A 20500-nucleotide genomic window follows, 5' to 3' on the forward strand; every position below is an offset into this window, starting at 1 on the left:
AGCACAGGCAAAGAGTAAGATGAGAAAGGGCATGAAGTGAGGTGCTCCTAGCATCTTTCAGATGGAACATAAGAAAACAAGTTCAGCAAACCTCTTTGAATGTTTGAGGGTCTCCTGGGCGAAACAAAGAAGACTGTGATGGAGGTTATACATGCGCTGGAAAACATTGGTTGTGTTTAATTCGCAGATCCTAGAAAATGTACTTAAAACCAATCATTATGTATAAAACTACCACCTCAGAGGAAAACCAGAAAGAATTAATTCCCAATGAAAATAACTCTAACAGCTGCTCCTAGGACAAATACAAAAACATTCTAATTCAATCATGGCATGATTTCAGGGGGAAAACCAATACCTAATCAATAACGTTGTAGCTCTTCTGAAGAAAAAATAAGTTAATAGGAAGATAGTAGTCTGCATGGTGTCTAAAATAAGGGAAACAGAGAGGAAGTTATAATGTCTTCTGTAGCATTGTTTAGGAGAGAAGGTCTTGATCTCATACATATACATTTGGATCCATTTGAGGTTAATGTCTTTTTTTAGCTTTCTTGGGGTTTCTTCTTTCTTTTCTAACTTGATACTTCCCTAGTGACTTTTCAGGCTTTATTCCTCAGAGCAAGTAAAAAGCTTGTTAATTGCGTTAGCTAAAACTTCTGTAGCTCTATTAATTTTTATTGCTTTATCTATCGATAATTCAGATTTATTAGCATATCAGCTCTGATATAAATTTGTCAGTTTTTCATCATATATCTATTAGTTTGTGCTTATCTTCCCAATATTAACATGGCTACTAGTTTTTAATGGTTAATATATTTCTGTAACCATTTGCATTTTTTAGTTTGCATTCTTTCTGTTCTCTAACTATAAAAAATATTTCGGAAACAATAGTTTGGTTTTTTTTTAATCCACCAGAAAAGTCTCTTTTTTTAAAACTGGTGAGCTTAATATATTTATACACAGAATATAGTTGAACTATTTTTAATCTATTACTATATTTTCTGACTTTTTGCATGTGAGGTTAAGCCATTTACATGTATTATGCTTACTGGAAATTTAGAACGTGTTTCTTCTCTTTATGTTCTCTTTTGTTTTACTATATGTTTTTTCTCTCTTGATTTTCTTTATATCCATTTATTTATTTGTTTTGTTGTTTAATTTTTGCTTTTACTAGATGGGAATTTATAGTCTATTTTCTACTGTATATAATAGCAGTAGTCTTCTAGTAATCTTACTTAACAACTCAACAATACCTAATGTTACACATACCTTAACTCCTCTTTTAAACAATACAAGTCTAAGGATGCTCTTTTTCCATCAACTTCCACTGTGCCCCCCCAACTTATGCATGCAGGCTAACTGGCTTCAGTCTGACTCTGCAGTCCTATGGATTGTAGCCTGCAAGAATACTGGAGTGGATTGCCATGGCCAACTCCAGGGAATCTTCCTGGCCAGGGACTGAAATTTCTACTCCTGCAGCTTCTGCATTGCAGGTGGATTCTTCACCAGTGACTGGGAAAGCCCCCAACTTAACTACTGGTTCAGTTCAGTTCAGTTCAGTCACTCAGTCATGTCCGACTCTTTGCCACGCCATGAACTGCAGCATCCAGGCCTCTCTGTCCATCACCAACTCCCAAGTTCACTCAAACTCACGTCCATCGAGTCGGTAATGCCATCCAGCCATCTCATCCTCTGTCGTCCCCTTCTCCTCCTGCCCCCAATTCCTCCCAGCATCAAAGTTTTTTCCAATGAGTCAACTCTTCGCATAGGCGGCCAAAGTACTGGAGCTTCAGCTTTAGCATCATTCCTTCCAAAGTACACCCAGGGCTGATCTCCTTTAGGATGGACTGGTTGGATCTCCTTGCAGTCCAAGGGACTCTCAAGAGTCTTCTCCAACACCACATTTCAAAAGCATCAATTCTTCGGCGCTCAGCTTTCTTCACAGTCCAACTCTAACATCCATACATGACCACTGGAAAAACCATAGCCTTGACTAGACGGACCTTAATCGGCAAAATAATGTCTCTGCTTTTGAATATACTATCTAGGTTGGTCATAACTTTTCTTCCAAGGAGTAGGTGAGGTCTAAGGTGAAGTCACTCAGTCGTGTCCAACTCTTTGCGACCCCGTGGACTGTAACCTACTAGGCTTCTCCGTCCATGGGATTTTCCAGGCAAGAATACTGGAGTGGATTGCCATTTCCTTCTCCAGGGGATCTTCCGATCCAGGGATCAAACCCGGGTCTCCCGCATTGGAGGCAGACGCTTTAACCTCTGAGCCACCAGGTAAGTGACTTTTAATTTCATGGTTGCAGTCACCATCTGCAGTGATTTTGGAGCCCAAAAAAATAAAGGCTGACACTGTTTCCCCATCTATTTCCCATGAAGTGATAGGACCAGATGCCATGATATTCGTTTTCTGAATGTTGAGCTTTAAGCCAACTTTTTCACTCTCCTCTTTCACTTTCATCAAGAGGCTTTTTAGTTCCTCTTCACTTTCTGCCATAAGGGTGGTGTCATCTGCATATCTGAGGTGATTGATATTTCTTCCGGAAATCTTGATTCCAGCTTGTGCTTCTTCCAGCCCAGCATTTCTCATGGTGTACTCTGCATAGAAGTTAAATAAGCAGGGTGACAATATACAGCCTTGATGTACTCCTTTTCCTATTTGGAACCAGTCTGTTGTTCCATGTCCAGTTCTAACTGTTGCTTCCTGACCTGCATATACGTTTCTCAAGAGGCAGGTCAGGTGGTCTGGTATTCCCATCTCTCTCAGAATTTTCCACAGTTTATTGTGATCCACACAGTCAAAGGCTTTGGCATAGTCAATAAAGCAGAAATAGATGTTTTTCTGGAACTCTCTTGCTTTTTCCATGATCCAGCAGATGTTGGCAATTTGATCTCTGGTTCCCCTGCCTTTTCTAAAACCAGCTTGAACATCAGGAAGTTCACGGTTCACGTATTGCTGAAGCCTGGCTTGGAGAATTTTGAGCATTACTTTACTAGCATGTGAGATGAGTGCAATTGTGCAGTAATTTGAGCATTCTTTGGCATTGCCTTTCTTTGGGATTGGAATGAAAACTGACCTTTTCCAGTCCTGTGGCCACTGCTGAGTTTTCCAAATTTGCTGGCATATTGAGTGCAGCACTTTCACAGCATCATCTTTCAGGATTTGAAACAGCTCAACTGGAATTCCATCACCTCCACTACCTTTGTTTGTCATGATGCTTTCTAAGGCCCACTTGACTTTGCATTCCAGGATGTCTGGCTCTAGATGAGTAATCACACCATCGTGATTATCCGGGTCATGAAGATCTTTTTTGTACAGTTCTTCTGTGTATTCTTGCCACCTCTTCTTAATATCTTCTGCTTCTGTTAGGTCCATACCATTTCTCTTCTTTATTGAGCCCATGCTTTGCATGAAATGTTCCCTTCGTATTTCTAATTTTCTTGAAGAGATCTCTAGTCTTTCCCATTCTGTTGTTTTCCTCTATTTCTTTGCATTGATCGCTGAGGAAGGCTTTCTTATCTCTCCTTGCTATTCTTTGGAACTCTGCATTCAGATGCTTATATCTTTCCTTTTCTCCTTTGCTTTTCACTTCTCTTCTTTTCACAGCTATTTGTAAGGCCTCCCCAGACAGCCATTTTGCTTTTTTGCATTTCTTTTCCATGGGGATGGTCTTGATCCCTGTCTCCTATACAATGTCACGAACCTCATTCCATAGTTCATCAGGCACTCTATCTATCAGATCTAGGCCCTTAAATCTATTTCTCACTTCCACCGTATAAGGGATTTGATGGCATAAAATTTCTAGAGTAGTAATAAAGTACACAACTTTTCCACCACTAGAGGGCAACATACATTTTCAAGATTATTTTATATATTTCAAAATAATGTTATTATTTACCTAAGTTGTGAATTGAATTATTTATCAAATGACCAAATAAAGTTTATTTCAAGGAGGTGATCTAAAGACATATTTACCTCCTTAGTCTTTCAAAATCCAATTAAATTAACAGGAAAAAAATATAAAAATTAATTCAGAGCACTGAAAAGAAGTCTATGATGCCAGAAGACTAGAGCAGTGAGGAATTTCTGAACCACACAAAGGTGTCACACTACAGTGTTAAGTCTGAATAGGAATAGGATGGCAGGAGGTGGCAGACTAAAGGATACTTCACTTCGTGTGGGTTGTCTGAATGTCTACTGAGAAGTGTATTCATGTATTACCTGGTAGAATGAAAGATTACATAGTCATTTTAAAACAAACTATGGATAGAGATTTAATGATAAAACCTAACAGAGCTGAGAATCCTTGAGACCCAGGCCAATACTTTGGTTTCAAAATAGAGAATAAGTTTCTGTTGTTTTAAACCACCAAGTTTGTGGTACTTTGTTATGGCAGGCCTAGAAAATGAATGCAACCTTGACAGCTCCAATATAAAATAAAAGCAGGGAGGAGAGAAAGGGAAATGATTAGTAAATACAAATAACCATATGGATATAAAAAGCTAATGGGTAACATACAAAGATACTACAGTCCCTGGTTCTGTAACTGTTCAGGAGACCATAATTCACATCTATGGCTTTCATTTTCCACTACCCATTCTGTATTTCCCCTGCCTTCAGTCAGAACCTCAACTGGTTGGGATTCTTTGCTTGGTGAAATGACCCAAATCTTCCTTTCCAAAGATTCTGAGTCTTCAAGAAAATTACTTTTTATTTTTTGCTGATTTAATTTTTCATTAGCCTTAATATTAGACATGAAAGTACTAAGAGGTTACCCGGAAAATCTGGGTTCCAGACTCGGGTCCTTGCCCTCACTTTTAGAATAAGCAAGGCAATTTCCCCTTGGTAACCAGGACCAATCGCTCCAGCCTGGAGATTATCCCATTTTTGTTTTGGTGGTATAAGGAGCCCCAAGTGACCAGTTGGTAGCCTCGTCATTCAGTGTAGTGGAATCATAGCATATCCTGAAGGTGCATTCTCTCCATGGGGACTAAGATCTCTATACCAGCAGCAGCAAGTTTTTAGGTAAGGGAAGAAAAATCCTGAGAGCAGACTGTTAGGTGAAATTGTGACAAGAGACACTCACTGCCACACCTTGATTCAAATGGATTCTGCCTATGAGAGGGAGAAAGCCATATAATGGTCTCTGATTCAATACATAATTCGGTCAAACAGAATCCCATTTTTCCAGAGTACTGCTTCCCAAATGACCATAACAGTGTCATTAGTAAGTCATTTTAATGTCCAGTTAAGCCAGTTGCTTCCAAGTGATGGCATATGTGGTAAGGTCAGTTAATTCCATAGACATGGACCCACAGCTACACTTCCTTTGCCCCGAACCAAATACCCTGATTAGATGCAGTGTTGTGTGTAATACACCAGTGGTAGATAAACCACTTTGTGACTTCACAGTGGTGTTGGCAGAAACATTAAGAGTAGTCAAGACCAAACCATTTCTAGAACATGTAATTATTCTAATGAGGACAAATCTTTGCTCTCTCAATGATGGAAGAGGTCCAGTGTAATCAACCTGCCAGATGGCTGGTTCATCACCCTGGGGACAGGGCCATATCAGAGACTCAATGTTGTTTTTCTGCTCTTGACAAGTTAGGCATTTGGCAGCAGCGTCAGCAAGATGACCCTTACCATGGGGAAATCCAGGTTGCTGAGCACATGTACAGCCTGCATCCCTGCCGCCATGGCCACTCTGTCCACAAGCCCACAGAGCAAGCTCTGAGGTGGCTGGGCAAATCCAGAGTGTGCCATTTTGTCCACCTAATTATTGACAGTCTCCTCTACAGCGGGTAACCTTAGTATACATTCAAATAAGACACAAATATCTTCACAGTCAGCGCCCATTCAGAGAAATCCATCCATATCCAATACTTCTTTCCCATACTTCCTCATCTCCAATCTTCCAGTCCCATTCCATCTAGAAAAACCATTAGCAACTGCCCATTCTGGTCATTTTTTACACCAGACATGGCAGATAAACATACTATTCAAATTATGCCCACTTAGAAGATCTTCCTTTACCCTTGACTGTCCTTCAAGACCCCTGAGAGGAGCTGGGGAGGCCACTGTGCTGCCAGAGGTGGATTCTAGAAAAGTCTCCAATGCTTCAGGTGCCTGGCAGGGAAGCAAAATTTTTTTCCTCCTTCAGTGTCACTCCAGCACTTTTTCTACTGACAAAGCTTAACACTGTGATAGTTAACAAAAGAAGAATATTTACTGTGTCAAGACCCACGTTCATAGAACAGTCACACAGAGTGAATTTGGAACTAAGAGTCATAACTCAATCACAGTATAGTTATTATATAATCGTCCTACCTCAGCTCAGAAACCCACCGCTCTGTCAACCACTCTGGCTACTGTACCTCCCATTTGGACTCGCATTAGATTGGAGGTAGGTAAAGAGTAGAAGTTGTTGCCCCAAATAGAAGGAAAGAGTACTCTTCCCAAAAGAAGAGAGCAGTTCTGGGTTGACAAAACAATAAATGGTCCCTTCACATCACCCTTGGCTGCACAATAAACACACACACACACATGCACACACACACACACACACACACACACACACACAGAGTTTTCTCCATATTTATAGTTTCTCTTGACATAAAGTGATGATCTCATAAGAAATTGAAAATGTACTCAATTCCTACCCTGTGGGAGGAGAAAACTCAAAGTCATATCCAGCACAAATTCAGAGTTTTTGGGTGTAGTCAGTCTTAACAGGTCCAGATGTAGCTAACTGATGAATAATAGATTTTCCCCAACATACAAATATACAATAAAGGAGGTGGAGGTGGGATAACAAAAACTAATGAAAAAAAAAAAAACTAATGAGAAAGGGTAAAAAGGAGACACAACATGTGATGGCTGTGAGATCACATCATATCCTGTTGGACAAGAGTAACAAGCAGAGAACTGAGTATCTCTGGTGAGCCAATCAAAGTGCCCAGAGTTCTTTTATCTATTATCCTCAAAGACCCTGCCTTAGAGGAGTGGTAAGAAGGAATCTCCTGGGACTGCCTCCGCAATTGAATTCATCCTCCTATAGAGATGGCGAATGGGACATTGTCTTTGAGGCAGTACACAGGTTGGTAGATGCCTTTTGCCAGGGTGAGGACTTTCTGGCAACACCTTCAAACTTACTTGGCTGCCAGTCAATGTCATTTGGAGGAAATCCATTAGCTTGTTATCAGAAATCTCACTGAGACATAAGCTTTGGATATGGACTCTGCCCTTCCTGTTTCTAGCTCTTGGAAACTGACCTGGCAACTCCATCAACCACCCTAGATCTCTATTCACTGTCTTTGCTATAGACACTATCTGATCACAGAGGGAGGGAACAGCTGGTATCATAAAATCAGGTTACAGTATCAGACTCTGTCCCATAAGTTGCACATTACTTAACTGGCAAACTGGAATTACTCTTTCAACTGGGGTACAGAGTGTATAACAGGAGATATTCATGAAGAATTCTGAGAAATGAGGATCCCTGACACCACTGCTCTGCTTGATCACTGCATTCATAGTTAGTGTGTTAACTTCATGTGGGGCAGAAAATTTCGTTGTTTCAATTGGCAGAGTAGATATTATCTGATCTCTACTAGTGTAGGATAACTAAACAGCTGGCAGAAAGGGCTCCTCTTAACAATGCTGTTTAAGTACCATTCCACTATGGCTTGTCTCTTCAGAAAGCTATAGTGAACAGTTTTTCTATATCAAAGCACTAAAGGAGATGTCAACATATTTCAATAGCCTGATTTTCTTTTTACAGCCAAGTTCATAAAACTGGAGCCTTAATGGGCATAACTATGGTAAAGGATCAGATTTGTTACCAACCCAACACAAATATTTCTATAAATACAAAGTTGCATGTTTAGATGTAACAGTAATGTCAGATTACTGAAAGTTTCAAAATGTCCCTCTTGATTTCTATAACTATTTCATTGCTGATCAGTACAGTTTACAGATGGGCTTTTGCCTTTATATCACATTTTAAACAGCATTTATCCAACTTATAAAGCTTACTGTTTTACCAGCCTAAATATCAATTTCTGTATTAATCAAGAGTCTTGGTTTGGCACAATGAGGTACCATCTTACACCAGTCAGAATGGCTGTTATCAAAAAGTCTACAAACAATAAATGCTGGAGAGGGTGCAGAGAAAAAGGAACCCTCTTATACTGTTGGTGGGAATGCAAACTACTACAGCCACTATGGAGAACAGTGTGGAGATTCCTTAAAAAACTGGAAATAGAACTGCCTTATGACCCAGCAATCCCACTGCTGGGCATACACACCAAGGAAACCAGAATTGAAAGAGACACGTGTACCCCCAATGTTTATCGCAGCACTGTTTACAATAGCCAGGACATGGAAGCAACCTAGATGTCCATTGGCAGAAGAATGGATAAGAAAGCTGTGGTACATATACACAACAGAATATTACTCAGCTATTAAAAAGAATGCATTTGAGTCAGTTCTGATGAGGTGGATGAAACTGGAGTGTATTTTACAGAGTGAAGTAAGTCAGAAAGACAAACACCAATACAGTATATTAACACATATATATGGAATTTAGAAAGATGGTAACAATGACCCTATATGCGAGACAACAAAGAGACACAGATGTAAAGAACAGACTTTTGGACTCTGTGGGAGAAGGCGAGGGTGGGATGGTTTGAGAGAATAGCATTGAAACATGTGTAGCATCGTATGTGAAACAGATCGCCAGTCCAGGTTTGATGCATGAGACAGGGTGCTCAGGGCTGGTGCACTGGGATGACCCTGAGGGATGGGACAGGAAGGGAGGTGGGAGGGAGGTTCAGGATGGGGAACACATGTACACCCATGGCTGATTCATGTGAATGTATGGCAAAAACCACCACAATAATTAGCCTCCAATTAAAATAAATATTTTTTAAAAAGAGTCTTGGTTTGGAACATATGCTGTATATTCTAACTTTTCCTGGCACCTGGATAATAAATAATATTATAGCCTTACCTGGATCTTGACTACTGGAGCACATTATAAGACTAGTGAAGCCTATGGGCTTTATCTCATTGTCTTCTTTCACCTTGAAATGAATTCCTTGGTCAGTAAAATGGTGTTCTAAAGCTAAAGCATTCAACAAGTCTATGGGGAATGGTTGTTGTTGTTCAGTCGCTGAGCCAGGTCCAACTGTTTGCAACCCCTCTGTCCATGGGATTTTCCAGGCAAGAATACTGTAATTGGCTGCCATTTCCTTCTCTATAGAGAATGGTGCCTATAGTAAAATCAAACCCAATTCCAGAATGAGGAAATACTATAATGAGGCAAATTCCTAATCTGCCTGTGACAAAAGGGGAGTGCAAAGCAGTTGATACGCTTGATACCAGCTATATTGCTGGTCTCCGGTAAGGAAGGCAACAGGTAAAGACCTTAGTCATGGTTATCATAAAGCTGACTTATCCACAGTAGAGCCTTTCTCCTGCCATTTCCTTGGTAAATCAGACCGTGCCACTCTACCACTTAAAACCCTTCACTTCCCCCAACATTTGAAAGAAAATTCAAACTCTCTTACACATGGTCTGCAAGGCACTGAAGGTACAAGCCTTAGTTTCTTGTCAACTTTGCCTCATGTCTGCTTCCCCTTGCACTGATCATGATGCCCCATCCAGGCTACTCAGTTCAGGTTCAATTCAGTCGCTCAGTCGTGTCTGACTCTTTGCGACCCCATGAATCACACCACACCAGGCCTCCCTGTCCATCACCAACTCCCAGAGTTCACTCAAACTCATGTCCATCGAGTCGGTGATGCCATCCAGCCATCTCATCCTCTGTCGTCCCCTTCTCCTCCTGCCCCCAATCCCTCCCAGCATCAGAGTCTTTTCCAATGAGTCAACTCTTCGCATGAGGTGGCCAAAGTATCGGAGTTTCAGCTTCAATATCAGTCCTTCCAGTGAACACCCAGGACTGATTTCCTTTAGGATGGACTGGTTGGATCTCCTTGCAGTCCAAGGGACTCTCAAGAGTCTTCTCCAACACCACAGTTCAAAAGCATCAATCCTCTGGAGCTCAGCTTTCTTCACAGTCCAACTCACATCCATACATGACCACTGGAAAAACCATAGCCTTGACTAGACAGGCTTTTGTTGGCAAAGTAATATCTCTGCTTTTGAATATGCTATCTAGGTTGGTCATAACTTTCCTTCCAAGGAGTAAGTATCTTTTAATTTCATGGCTGCAATCTCCCACACAGATAGCTCTAGCCTGTCTTGTTCCCTCCGCCTGGAACACTGTGCACCCCTTCCATTCCCATTCAGATAACAGCTGAAAGGTTACCTCCTGAAAGTCATCTCCCCACTACTCCACAGTCATGACTCTCTAACCTAGCCTCTTGCTTGTTGTCTTCATTACACCTAATACAAGCTATAATTATCTAATACTGTTCAAAGAATAAATGACTATAGAAACTGAAACAGATCAAAGTTCCATAATTCTACAGTGTCTTTAAATGCTCACATATTTTACCGAATATTCAGAGTGGGAAGGAAAAGATCTATAGGCATTCTTGAAGACCCCATAAATAGGGAAATACTCAAATGGTTGCCTCCTCTCCAACCCCTCAGAGGTCAGCCCAAGTCATCTCTTTCAAAAAGGACTGTGGTATTAGCATGATTCATGGCGGATGCACACCAACCAGAGGCCAGGTATTCATGAGCCCCTTAGGGCCTTTTATTAAAATTAGAGCTGCCCACTGGCCTCATCCAGGGAGAGGCTTCTAACTGCAGCCCAACTCTGAGCAGAGGCCTGCGCCGGCCCGCCTGGGAGTGGGACTCGGGGGGCGCGGCGGGTATCCGCACCGCTGCTTCGCGCTCCGGGACCGTTAGTCCGGTCTCGCTCTCGCAGGCAGCATCCTTCAAGTGGCCCCCGAGGGGCCCCGAGGGCCCAAGCGCGGCCGTTCAAACTGGCGAAGTGTGCGCCTCTGGGAGTCCCCCGGGTCATTCCAGGGCCACTTGGGCGCGGAGCCGCGGAAGGGTCTCAGTCTTCAGGCGCCCGGCTTCCGTGTGAGCAGAGCCGCCGCCGCCTCTGCCCAGCTGCCCGGACCCAGCGTGCAGCCGCCCTCTCCCTCCTCCCATCCTTCTTGGATCCGGCTACGCGGCTTAAAAGCCTCTCAAGTGCTTCCCGGCTTCCAAGGCAGAGTCCTGACCGCAAACCCAAGTTGAGTATGGAATATCAAAGGGGCAGGCGACAGAAATGTGACCTAACCACTATTATCTATCACCTATCTATCTATCCATTCTTTTACCTGTCATATCCTATGACTGTATTTTAGGACTAGGATTAGCATTCCTTCACGAGAGCTTGATCACGTAAATTAACGCGTTTAACCGAAAAAGCGAAGTCGGACTTTTTCAAAACAGAAAATGTATTCGTCAGAATTAGAAAACAACTTTTAGTTGTTGAGGACCAGCTTCGCTAACTGTATTGAATGGTGGACCTTTTCTATGAATTGAATGAGCTAACAGAAGTGGCAAGGTTTTGCCCCACCCCCACCCCTCAAAATAAAAACCCTAAAGTCCGTTTATATTACACTGTATGCCAGAAATTACGTACTCATGTGTAACTACTAGCTAAAAATGTACAAGGGATGCACAGTTTTTTCGAATTTTTTCCAGGCGGTTCTCAAGCAAAAGAAATCTAGCCTATTCCACACCTTTCCTCACTAACTCCACCTCGTCAAGCCCTTAGGCAGGCCGGGCCGACCCGGACACCAGGAAGGAGGAAGGGAAAGTGGAGGAAGAGGCGGGGGAAAGTGACGGGAGCAGTGAGAGCCGGATATGACTGGCTAGCGAGGAACCCAGGAGGGCTCTGTCCGGCGGCGCTCTAGCCGCCGCGCGTTGTCTCTATGCTCCCCCGCGTCTGGTCTATTTATTGTCGCGGGGAAGCAGCGGCCGCCCTGTACCCGGAACAACAAAGCACGAAAGACGGAGCCCGAGCCTTGGGGGCTCCTAGCAACCGGCCGGGGCGGGAGTTCCATGGAGACTGGGGAGCGTGCTCGCCTCATCATCATCCTTATCCTCCAGCTTATCCTTCGCGTCCGCCGCAACCGGCAGCAGCGCTGCCGCCGCGTCCTCTGCCGCCGCCCGCTCTTCCCACGGTAACCGGGTCGGCGACCCTGGGCGGGGGGTAGCGCGGGCTTCGGGGCTGCCCGAGTGCCGGCTGCGGTGTGTCTTGGCGCGGGGCGGGCTTATGCGGAGCAGCGGGCATGCCGGTGATGGAGTGTGCGGGGGCGGATGCCTGGGCGGGGGGGAGAGCAGCTCCGATGCGGGAAATTGGTCCAGCGGCCGAGGGAGGGTCCAGCTTTCAGGAGGACGGGGTGATATTTGGGGATCTCGTGTGAGATAACGGGGTGGGGGTGGGGCGTCACTGCCTGGGAACGTTATCCGGCGGGGTGTAGGATAAGAAAAGAGATATTTTTATTTCTTGGGTTAGCCACCACTGGGAAGGACTGGAGAAGGGAGATTCCCCATCTTTCTCTGTGGAGCCCTCACCCAGGGGACGAGAAATCGTGCAAAGATGCTAAAAGGGTCCGTTGCTTCCCAGAAAACTTCCTGCGGCCTCGGCCGCGGCGGGAAGGCTCCCAAATAGCACCTTGGTCGGTTCCTACTTTTGGCAATGCCTGCAGCACCTCCCCCCACCCTTTTTTTTTTTGTTGTTAGTAGTAGTAGTATTAACCAGAATTAGGCTTGATGAAGGATCTGAAACTGAGGGGGATAAAATGGGTAGGACGTAGGGCTAAGCAAGGTTGAGAACCGGGGTAAGAGCATAATAGCCAGTAAGAGGTCTAAAAGGAAATTCGATTGGAAATGACGGTTTTAAAACTCTCTCCTTCTGCCGAGATGTGCTTCTGCGGGCTCTGTCAGTGTGTTCATTGCAATAGGGTTCAGACCGCAGCCAATCCACGTCTGTGAGCTCTCTGACTGCATCTGTCACCTGCAGTTCTAGAGAGACACTGGCAGTTGACCAGTGTGGGCTTGTGTATTTAGGGTTAAGAAGAGTGACTTAAAATTGACTCAAGGAAAGAAAAGGAAACAAGCTTGGTGTGATTTTTGTTTGCAGAAAGAATGACATTTTCCGTGGGGAAATTGAAAAAGAGAAATATGAGAAGGTTTAGCTATTTTAGCATAATCTGCAGTCTTTTGGGAAGTTTGAGAAAATGGCAGTTAAATCGAAAAAGGACTTTTATCATCACTCTGTAGTTGAAAGAATTATTCACAGCTGATATCTTGCTTACCAGTTTGTGCCATCTCTTTAGGCCTTAGGCCTCTGTTTAATGGTTTTATGCTTCCCAAACCTTTCTAGGTCAGTAAATGAGGTTTTCCTGTGGCATACTGAAATGGCCATATATGCATGCTACAGTAATACTATTTTTGTGTCCAGCGGGAACAGAGCTCTTTAGTTGAAGATTAAAGATGAAAAGAAAATTGATAAATCACAGAAGCAATGATGTCAACCATGGTTTCTCTTTGTCCCTTACTTTTTTTTCCCTCTTACTTTTCCCCTAAGTCTGGCTTGTCTTAAGCAAAAACGTTTCATCCTGATCCCCCAAACCCCTGCTTTTGTATTCTGCCCTCAAAGTCAGTCTCCGAGACTATTATGGTCTGCTGCTTTGTGCTCTTGATTGGTTGATGTCAGAATTGAGTTTTTGACTCGGGTATTTTCATGGAATTGAGGTACAGCATCTCTTGTTAAACCAATTTCGTATATGTGCAAAGAGGTGGCAGATACCTTTAACAGAGATGCGAAATATAAATATTGTATGTGTGTTAAGTTGCTTCAGTCGTGTCTGACTCTGCACCCCTTTAGACTGCGCCCTGCCAGGCTTCTCTGTCCATGGGATTCTCTAGGCAAGGATACTGGAGTGGGTTGCGTGCCCTCCTTCAGAGGATCTTCCCAACCCAGGGATCGAACCCTCATCGTGCATTGTCAGGCAGATTCTTTACAACTGGCGCCACCTGGGAAGCCCGGGAGGTACAAACATTGGGAAACTTAAAATTGCATTTTAAACCTCTTGAGAAGAAAAACCTAATGTCATCTGTAGATTAGTGAGTCAGGGACTTTGGCTTACTCTCTTGTTTGAGGTTGTGCTGGGGGATGATGGCACTTGAGGTGCTGGAGGATATTCTTGGTTCATGTTGAGATGCAGTGAGTTCCCTCTGCCTCAGGGCTGCTGTCACACTCACTTCATTTAGATCTTAATTGCTGCTGCCTCTTTCCTTTACCACTTCTGTGTTTGAGGAAAAGGATTTAAGCCCAGCTACCTCAGCTTCCTCCTTTATTAACAATCCCTGCTTTCCCTGCAGTCTGCTCCAATACTTGCAACATTTCATGTTGTCTTAGCTCCTCTCTTCACCTAATCATGTCCCAATCAAAAATGATTCCTTATGCTATTTGTATTATTTCCGTTTCTTAGGGAGTTTTCAACATATGTCCTTGGCCTGTGTATCCTTTTTGTGAACTTTACTTTGTCTGTTGCATTTTCCCTCTGTACCCTTCCGCTTATATTGAGAATGGAGGGTTCATGTCAGATGTTCTCTATGCATTCTGAACCAACAACTGTTGGTTGTATGATATGACAGGTAAGAGCCTTATGCTGAGAATCAAGACTGTGCTGAAATAAAGCATGTAAAAATATTTGAACTTTTAGGAATAAAGGGTGTCACAGAAGTCCAGGTGGTAACACTGTAATTGAAGATGTAGTGACTTTTTTTCAAAAAAGATAAAAGATATAGTACAGCATGCTGCTCTGTGTTGTTAACTGAACCTTAGATTTTCATAATTTGTACTCTAAAAACCTTGTCTTAACGTCCAACTTTTCAGATCATTTTGCATCTGAGTACTTGACTGAAATTATGCTTTGCCAAATTAGAGGGGAAAATTAAGTGAGTCCCATAATATTTTTTCATGTGTGGGAAATTGTCATATCAAAATTTTTGTAGATGTATATATATAGAGAGAGTGTATAGCATTTGCTATAAAGTAGAATGAATAAATAGAAAATTTACAGCTGAAAACTTCTGGAGAGTGTTCTTTCTTAGCATGGATGTGGCACATTATTTAAAAATCAGCAAATAGTGTATAATTTAGTTAAGTGGGTATCAGTTCTGGTTTTTGGTGAAGGAGGCCTATAATTACCTAGTGATTGATTTCTTTCTGTTGCATCATAGCCCATGTGATGAATAATTATTGCTGTGAAAAATAAAGTTTAAATGGATTTTAGAATTGATAATAGTAGAATGTTTCCACAGTGTTCTCAAAACCTGTAGTGCTTTGGCAGTTTAGCTGTATTGTGGCATTTGAATTAATAAATAAAGATTTCCTGAAATTTACACCTGTGTTTGTTATACCTTTAATATGTCTGATGCCATGGTGTATAAAGCTGTATTAAAGGTGTCTCTCATCAGGTGCATTTTGTGCACTGGTAGATAGCAGGGAAATGACATAGGTAGACACCAAAACATGACAAACACAAATCTGAATTTTAAAGCCTTTATTACATGCTTCCTGGTGCTATACTTTCTGGTGTATGGATTTCATCATGCCTGGTAAATTAGAAGTTTCTTGGGGATCAGGACTGTAAATTGCCATCCTGTTGTATGTTTGTGTGTGTGTGTGTTTTGAAGATTAACATTAATTAAAGGATATACATATTTTATTTCTTTCCTTTCAGGGACTTATCTAGTAGATGAAGGGAACCTTTAGACATCTAATCTAATTAGAAATCTAATCCTGATGCCTAAAATTAAACTTTTATATTAGCTGTATATTCCAAGCAACAAAATTTCTCAAACATGATTAGGGCTTTTTTTTTTTTTTTTTGACCAATTCAAATAATAAAAATAATGGTTTACTGCTTTGAGTTAATACTGTATTTGCTCTTGTCCCATGACTGTCACTTTGAGTAATTTCAAAAGGGTAAAAGAGTATATTTATCTGAGGTCTTCCCAGGCCATGTAGACAAATTTGATTCTTGTATTGTGACACAACCTTTGATTTAGAAGAAAAATGGAGTAAGTATGTTTGTATAGTTGTGAAAAAACAAGATTCCAGAACTGTGTCATTAGTAGAAAGGAATCAGGTCATGTCGTATCAAAAATTGTACCCATCTGGTCTTTTCATGTGGTTAATGGGTGATAAAATTCACAATTTGGTTTAAATGGTTTGTTTTGTAATGCGAAGTGTGCTGCTGGGGATCCCACTAAATACTAAAAAACAAAAACCATAACATAGTGAATAGGAAGTCGCTCAGTCGTGTCCGACTCTTTGTGACCCCATGGACTGTAGCCTACCAGGCTCCTCCCTCCATGGGATTCTCCAGGCAAGAGTACTGGAGTGGGTTGCCATTTCCTTCTCCAAGGGATCTTCCCGACCCAGGGATCGAACCTGGGTCTCCTGCATTGCAGGCAGACACTTTAACTTCTGAGCCACCAGGGAAGCCCCTGGTGAATTCTGGGACAGTTCAAATCAGCCTTCATGTGTGAGTCCATAATTAAGCTATTTAAAATTTCACCCCCAAAAAAATGCACCATAAAACTTTTGACTGGCGACTTTGACCGGCGACTTTGACCATGCAGTATTCATCTGTCAAGAAAGAATACTGAAAATCAGATTGCATCTTTATGGACGGTTTTCTCAGGACCTATGTGGATGACTCTTGGTATTTTAATTGTCGGCGTTACCATCATAGACTGCTGTCTATAGACACTAATACCTGATACACTTTTGTTTTGTTATTCAGTAAGTGAGAACTCAGAATATTTTAATTAAGAAGTCAGAATTTGTTTTTTATTAATGAAATGGTTTCAGAGAATCAGGCATTAACTTTCTTCCTTCTGATAAATTACAGTTTTTATTGTAAAATCAGTTTTGATCAAAATCTGTTATACTTTCTTGAGACTAGGCTTTGTATAGCGCTTGTGTGGACTCTGGATACAGGCTGCCTGTGTTCAGTGTGGTTGCGATGCTGCTTATTAGCGGTATGGCCTTGAACAAGTTTTTTCACTGCCTTCATTCCCCAGTTTCTTATCTGTAAAATGGGTTAATATTAGTACCACCTCATAGGGTTGCTGTGATAAGGAGGTGTAAAGCACTTACCACAGTTTTGTGCGAAGTTAGCTGAAAAGATACTGGCTGGTGCTTGTTGAGGTTAAAGGGGAACCACTTTATTTCTTTCAGTTGGAGGCGATTAAAACATTGAAACTCTTTGTAATGCTGCCTGTTGGACTCATCTCTGCTGTTAGGTCTTGGGAGGGGGAAGGACTTTTGTTTTAATTTTGAATCGTCACGCAGACATCTGGTTATCACTTATGGCAGATGGACTCAGTAAAAAAGAGACATCTCTGTTTCTTGGAAAAGGAAGGCCAACAAAGGCTGGTCTGGCACCATGTTGCAGCTATTGAAATGCTATTTCCCTGTGGACTTGACTGCTTGTTTAGTTGTATGGGTACTTCTGAATAAAAGGAATAGACCCCAATGGTTTCATTTAGCAGAATTAGTCTTTCTTTAGAATACACTATTTTTCACTTTAACCGTAGGTGATGGTAAACTTGAAACTTGCTGATGTCATTGTCAGGCCATTTAACTTGAGGTTTTTGTGTCAGTATAAATGTGCTCTTCATAGTAGCTTTCTTGTCATTTTAGAGGTAGCTGAAACTTCTGCTCTGCTCTGATAATACAAGTAGCTCAGGAATGACTGCATATAATTGCAAGATTATTTGTTTATGATAAGGTTGACACCAAATACTGAGACTGCCTAATCAGGGAATAACCTGATAAATATAGCTTTGTTTATTAGACTGCTGTTGAAATGGCTAATTTTTTTAATGTTAAGTCCAAATGGTTTAGTTGTATCGACCTTTGAAATTATTGACTAGAAAATAAATATTTCTGCTTAAGTATAATAAATCGTAAACTATTCTCTCCTATTTTTAGCTAATGTATAGGTCTTAGTTTTTAGTTGAAATGATATTTTTTATAAGACATATGGAAGTTTATATAAAACATTATTAAAAGTATGTTTTGCTTTCAATATACAGGGGTAAAATTTTACAATTCTTCCATATTGTGCAATTTTTGTTTTAGTTGGTTTTTATAACCCTCCCTCCCCCAGATTGGTAAATATGTTTGTGTTTAGAGGCGTGACTTTTGTTTTCCTTTTTGAAGAGAGTGACATCTAGTTGATACTGTTGATTTCATTGAGTACTAATAACTACATTGGCCACAGTAGAGGAAGTATTGATGTAATATTGTTAACATAATTCCTAGATCTAGATTCTAGGAATTCTAGATCTAAAAAAATATTGAAATAAGCATAGAAATGATCCAGGCTGTTTCATATATATATTTTCATATATATATATATGTATGTGTGTGTGTGTATGCACAAGTATATATCCTTTAATTTTAGATATTCTGAGGACTGTATTGGGAACTTTCATGACAACAGGTCTTCAAGGTGTCAGTACTATTGCCCAGAATAAAAGGTAGGTGTTTTATTCTGTCACACAGTTAATATTTCCCTGGTGTTGTCAACATCACTCTTTTTCAGGGACAGGTGTTGCCATCTTTCAGACATGAAGATAATAACACCAGTGTGTAACCACAAAGTGCAGATGTGAAGATGGGCATTTGGTTTGTGAATATGGCTAACACTTAATAGATCCTGTCATTGTTTGAACCTCTGTTTAGGTTCATGAAGAACCTGCAGCTTTTATGAAACAAGAACCTTTTCTTTTTAATTTGCCAAATACTTTTGTTGAGCCCCAACCCTTTTTTCTTTCACCTGCTTATGGCTGTGGTGAACATCTTGTATATCTCCAGGTTCTTGTATGCATGTGCAGCCTAGTGAGGTTGTAATGAGCCTCCCTTAATTGCTTGTGGGTTGACCGCATCCCAGGATGTGGCAGGTTAGGGTGGTGGTGGGAGCCACAGCTATGTAGAAGACACAGTCACCAGTTCATTGGACCTTCCTGAAACAGACTAGGTGTGCTCATCTCAAAAGTCTGCCAGATTTCATAATTCAGTTCTCTCCTCTGTTTTGTTGGTGAGGGAGAAGCTGAAATAAGGGATGTGACATGGTTGAACAATTCACAACTGATTAAAAATAATAATAATATTAATCTGTGAATAACGCTTTTTTTCATCATCGCAGCAGCATATTGCCAGTGTAAATCTTGTAATCTTGAAAATTCCACTTCAATGCATAGTGTAAACCTACTTGGATAATTGTTCATTTGTCTATATATTAAGAATGCATGCCTTTAAAGTTAACACTTAGTAGGCTTTTTGTTTGGGGCCTGTTAAATTGGAAGTTTCAAATGTCTGAAACTATGTTCTTAATTTATCTGTATTGTATCCTCACTCTTACTTTGTAAAGAGAGGAATAATGGCTTTATTATCAAACCGAAGATTGCTGTGCTACAGGTAACTGACAGGGTAGCTAGTCTGTAACCAGCTATCCTGGAATGAATTTAGGTTATGGATGAATTAAGACTCTTGGAGCTGAAATGGACAGCGTAGTTTAGGAAAAGGGAAAGGGATTAGGTACCAAAAGTGCTAAGAGTTGGTCTGTGTGTTTTAATCAAAATAGTTCCTTCCTTACATCAGATATGTATTATATTTCTGTATTTGTGAAAACTCCTGGAACACAGTTACCCTTTAGGACTTGGGGATTTTAACTAAAAGTGGTAATGACTTGTTAGACACTAGAAGCACTAAGTGGAACGTACCAGAATGTGAGATAAGAAAGTAATAGAATTCTGTTGGATTACTTGAATAGCTGAGGCTACTAAGATTCTTATTATTTTACTGGAGAATGTTTCCTCTCCCCATTTATTCCCCAACCCCACAATTCTTTTTTTTTTTTTTAACTGAAATATAGTTGATTTACAATATTGTGTTATTAGTAACTTGTGCTATACAGCAAAGTGATTCAGTTATACAAATATATACATCCTTTCTTCTATTCTTTTTCATTATAGTTTCTCCCAGGACATTGAATATAGTTACCTGCTATACAATAGGACCTTGTTGTCAATCCATTCCTCCCCCACCCCCTTCCCACTTAGCAGCCACCCAACTCCACAATTCTTTCCGTTGTTCTTTTGCATTTAATTCAGCAACTACTTATTGAGTTTAGGACCAAGTACCAGTTACTAACCCACATTCCAAAGATACACATTTATATTAAATTGTTCTCTTTAAGGATCACAGTGCCTACAGTCTAGCAGACACAGTACAGTCAGTGCCTACAATCTAGTAGGCAGTTCAGTACAGTCAGTACCTTTGCATTTGCTGTGCCTTCAACTTGGAGTCTCTTCTCTCAGTGTTTCATATAACTGGCTCCTCCTTAACCTTCAAGATCTAATTTTAAAAATAATTTTGATTTCTGAGGAAGTTAAGAGGCCTTCCTGGATCACTCTGAAATTTCTCTCATGTCAT

General features: G+C 41.2%; 1 protein-coding gene across 1 annotated transcript in view; it reads left to right on the forward strand.

Annotated features, from left to right (window-relative positions):
• Window positions 1–11853: 11853 nt before the first annotated feature.
• TBPL1 (TATA-box binding protein like 1) overlaps window positions 11854–20500 on the forward strand; it is a 38728-nt gene continuing 30081 nt past the window's right edge. Inside the window, exon 1 of the mRNA XM_040239268.1 lies at window positions 11854–12158. The gene's annotated coding sequence lies outside the window, so the exon portion shown is untranslated. The remainder of the gene's footprint in view (window positions 12159–20500) is intronic.

The sequence above is a fragment of the Oryx dammah genome, unplaced genomic scaffold, assembly GCF_014754425.2.
Source record: "Oryx dammah isolate SB20612 unplaced genomic scaffold, SCBI_Odam_1.1 HiC_scaffold_4, whole genome shotgun sequence".
In the NCBI taxonomy this organism is placed as follows: Eukaryota; Metazoa; Chordata; class Mammalia; order Artiodactyla; family Bovidae; genus Oryx; species Oryx dammah.